Genomic DNA, 4940 nt, shown 5'->3' with positions numbered 1-4940 from the left:
TTTGATATTCAGACATTGAGTCAATCCTGATATATAGTGACTCTACAAGATAGCATAATTAAGTTGTGTATTGAATTGGCTGTTCCTGGTTTAGAGTGACTGGGCAGCTAGATGTAGTTATTTCCCATGATGAAACTGATAATCCTCATCATGGTGGAATCTACTGTGAGCAGCTGAGTAGCTGCCTTAGGGACGTAGTCTGGTTTCAGTATATAAGAAGACAGGTTTAAGAAAGTTTTTGAGGTTTTTAGCACATTTGGACCCTACAGTGGCTTGCCATGTTGTCTGCTGATCTGGGGACTCTTAATGGATTTGAATTAGTGGCCTGCAGTATTGCTTGATAATCTTGGATATGTGCCATTTTACTTGTTGACCTTGCATTTGTCAGCCTCAGCAGCCATCAGCTGTCTGAGTTAAGAAGAGCGTCCAGCCTTGTAGGGCTAGGAGCAAGAGGCAAAGCTGAAGTCCAAGGTTGAGGGCCTTTTCCCCAGCCTCTAGAGCTGGCACTTTGAACTCAGACTTCTAGCTTCCTAAACTGTAAGATAATAAATAAATCCCTGTTTGCAAAAGCCATCCACCTGTGGTATTTTCTATTAGAGTGGCACAAGAGAACCAGTACAGATTTATAATTTCCAGGGATGTAAATTTTTACAGAAGCAGACTGCCTTTCTCCAGCAGAGTGGTTGGTGGGTTCTAACTGCCAACACTTTGGAGAAGCAACCCAATGCTTTAACCATAGTACCATGAAGGCTCCTGATTTCATAGACTTTAAACATATTTTTATATTCCATGTACTTATAGGCTTTCTTGTAATTTTAAAAAGACCTAAATGTCCATATAATTTTGTTAATAACACATAGTTGACTTAGATTTTTTTTCTTCATAGGCTAGCCATTCTATTCAGAGGAAGACATATGCCATCTTACTGTAGATTTAACTTGCTAAATATCAGATGAGAATTACAAGGACCTCTGTTATTGTAAAATTGCTATACATTCTATTGAAAAGGTTAACACTTAGTGTCAAGAATTGCATATCATTTACCAAAGGCATAAGCTAGATTTCATGCTACAGCTACTTTTTAAGCAGTTTAAGTACATTACAATCAATGAAATTTTCTCAGCATGTGTTCATACTTATTTTAGTGAAAAAGGATTTAAAATCAGGTTGCATGCTAATCATCCATAAAAATGTTATAGTATCACATTTAAAATATAAATTTATATAGGATAGAGCCAACAACAATCTTATTATTGTCATATATTTATGAATTTTGAATGGCAATAACTAGTATTTAAAAGATTTTTTACTTTATCATTTTTCATTGCTATCATTAATGTCATGCTTTTTTCTGCTTGGTCTTTAATGGAATAATAAAAAAAGTTTGACATTACCAAAATTTATTTGTAAGTAGGCCAATTTTGTAGTTTTTTGCATCTATCCTGAAGAAAAATGCATAGGTATTGTATTTTCCATAATCAGCCCCTAATATGCAACATATTAACTTCAGAATAAATTTTGAAGTTCACATTTTAAAATATAGTAAGTTAATAAGTAAATTGATCTTTCTTCTTCACTCATTTAGTTTATATTACCTAAAAATCACTATCAATTTTTCAAAATTGCAAAGAAGGGCAAAACAGTCTAAATTAACCTATCTTTTTAATTTCATGTATTTTAAAACTTAGAAACAATGCATTTTTCTTGTTAACCTTTATGAACAGTATCTATCTAAAATGGTTGTTTTAAGTGATATAGCAGTTCATACACACACACACACATTGCTGGAGCCATATAGCTTGAAATTATGTTTAAGTTGATAAAATGTCAGGAAAAAATAGAAAATGAGTTGTCCCAATAATCCAAATCCCATTCCTTAAAACATATATTTATAGTTTGCTCAGGGTTTAGTCAGTAAGCTTTTGTTTTTTACTTTTCTCACCTTCACCCTAATGCAAGTTCTCAAATTGTGAATTGGCAGCTCCTTTTCCCAAAATGCAGTCCTCTAAACAGTAGAGCAATGGGCTGCTCTACATGGGAAAAAAAAATAAAAAAGGCATTGTGGTCAAGGAGCTTAGAGAAATGCCCTTGTGATGAACTGTAATGTAAATTTCATGTGGTTTTAATTGCACTGTCACACCAAGTCTATGGATATGTTCTACCATATTATCAACTAAAGGGTTATTTTTTGTTTTACTCATCATCTTCAGATTTACAGTGCATCAGGAGTTTTATATATGGTTTAATATATGGGCAAGTTTCTTTGATTTTTTTTTTTTCTCCCCATATAGCTACCCAAGGGACACTGACTCTATTTATTGAAAGGACCATCAATTACTAACCAATAATTCATGTCATTTTTGACTGATTTGTGTGTAGATCACTTTTCAGCTCTTTGGTGCTGAAAGGGTTAAGATCTCGGCTGCTAACAAAAAAGTTGGCAAGTGGTGTAGTGCCTAAGGCATTTGACTGCTAACCAGAAGGCTGGTGGTTCAAACCCACTAGCCACTACTCGGAAAGAAGATTGGGCAATCAATCTACTTCCATAGTGTTACTGCCTCAGAAATCCAAGGAGGGAGCACTATGAGTTGGAACTGACTCTACTGCAGTGGGTTTGGTTTTGGTTTTAGTAACTTCATAAGGAGATCTGCTGGCATAGTACCTTATGCATTTGACTGGCTAACCAGAAGTATGGTGGTTCAAACCCTCCAGCCACACCACAGAAGGAAGACTGGGCAATCTACTTTTGTAAAGATTTACCACCTTGGAAACTCAGTGGGGGCTGCTGTGAGTCAGAATCCACTCGCTGTCAGTGAGTTTAGTTTGGTTTTTGGTAGTAGCTTCATGGGAGAAAGGTCTGGTGCTCTTCTTCCATAAAGGTCCAGCACAGGAAACCCCAAAGGGCAATTCAACTCTGTCACATGGGTCACTATGAGCAGAGGTTGACTTGAAAGCACCTAAGGAAAATGACTGATTGATCTCTTCTCTTGTTCTTATTCTGATAAATACAGTTTCTTGGTGTTGCTATGAAGTAACTCCTGGGATCTATCAGTGAAAATCCTCCAATTTTATTCTTCAAAATATCCTTGACTATCCTTGCCTCTTTGCATTTCATATACATTTTAAAATCATGAAAAAATATTTTGAAAAATTCTGTTTTGGTTCTCCACATGACATTTATTCAGACATAACTGACATATGATAAAATTTAAAAATGTTCAATGTTTTGAAAGATGAATGCAGCAATGTAGTGACCAACAAATAAAGAAATAAAGTATTTCCACCATCCTCAAAAGTTCCCTTGTGTTTCTTTCTGGACAGTTCACATTCCTTACCTTGGCCTTACTCTGGTGGTAATCACTGATCTAATTTCCATCACTACAATATTTTCCTTTCTAGAATTTTATATAAATTACTTTTGTATTTTGTGTCTGGCTTCTCTCGTTTAGTATAATGCTTTCAAAATTCACTCATGTTGCAAGTATCAGTGTTGTTGTTGTTGTTATGTACCATCGAGTCAGACCCGACTCATAGTGACCCCTCCTTGGGTTTTTGATGTCTGTTTCTTCATTGATAGAAATTTGGATTGCTTCTATTTTGGGGTTATTATGAATAAATCTGTAGGAAATTTGAGAACATTCACTTTGGGCTACATATGCCTTGATATCTCTTGATTAGATATGTAAGAATAAAATTGCTAAGTTATATGATAAAAGTATATAAAACTTTATAAGAAACTGATAAATTGTTTTTAAAATGGTTGTATACTTTCATTATCTCACTGGCAATGGATGAGAGTTGCAGCTTCTTTACATTCTTCCCAACATTTGGTGTTATCAGGATTGGTAATTTTAACCATTCTAATAGACATTTTAGCAGTAGCCCATTATGATTTCAGTTTGCATTTTCTCAAAAGACTAATGATGTTTTCAAATTTTGATTTACCATTCATATATCTTCTTCTGTAGAGCACCTATTCAAAGAGTTCAACTATTTTAAAAATTATCATATTTGTAAGAGTTCCAGATAGAAATCCTTTATATGGCACATATTTTGAAAACATATTCTACCAACCTGTGCTTGCCTTTCAGTTACTTTAACAGTGCTTTTCAATATATATATATATATATATATATATATATATATATATATACACACACACACACATATATGTATACATTATTATTATTATTTATTATTATTTTATACATACATATACAACATTATTATTATTTTTTTTAATTGATCATCCCACTGGTGCTATTTTGAAGAAAACTGCCTAAAACATGGTTACTCTGTTTTCTTCAAGATGTTTTATGTTTTTTATTTTATATATATAATAATATATACACATATGTATATATACATATTTTTTTTTCTTTTACAGAATAGGTTTACTATTTATTGGTGTCCATTCTAGTATGTATTACCTTCCTTTCATATTCATTTTAGATTAGTTTTTCTAGTTTCTGGTGGTGGATATTTATGTTATTGGTCTTAGATTTTTCTCCTTCCTAAACCTCAGCATTTAAAGCTATGCATTTCCCACTTTGTACTGCTTTAGTGGAAGCCCATAAATTTTATTTGATATATTACATTTAATTTTCATATATATGTAATATATATTGCATATAAAAATGTATGGGAGTCTCTGGGTGGCACAAACAGTTAAGCACTCAACTACTAGCTGAAAGATTGATGGTTCAAATCCACCAACACGTGCCTTGGAAGACAGGCCTAAAGATTTGCTTTTCAAAAGTCAGTCTTGAAAACTGTATGGAGCTGTGCTACTCTGCACATATGGAGTCACCATGAGTTGGCAATGTTTCAGTTTGTTTACATAGGGTCACTATGAGTTGGAATGGATTCGAGGCATATATAACAACATATATGTATATTATATATATATATATGATATATATATTATATGTACTGTATAT

This window comes from Orycteropus afer, unplaced genomic scaffold (genome assembly GCF_000298275.1).
Source record: "Orycteropus afer afer isolate SDZICR_OR568_19922 unplaced genomic scaffold, OryAfe1.0 scaffold00047, whole genome shotgun sequence".
Classification (NCBI taxonomy): Eukaryota; Metazoa; Chordata; class Mammalia; order Tubulidentata; family Orycteropodidae; genus Orycteropus; species Orycteropus afer.
The sequence above is the reverse complement of the archived record's forward strand: the minus strand, read 5'-3'. Positions refer to the sequence as shown.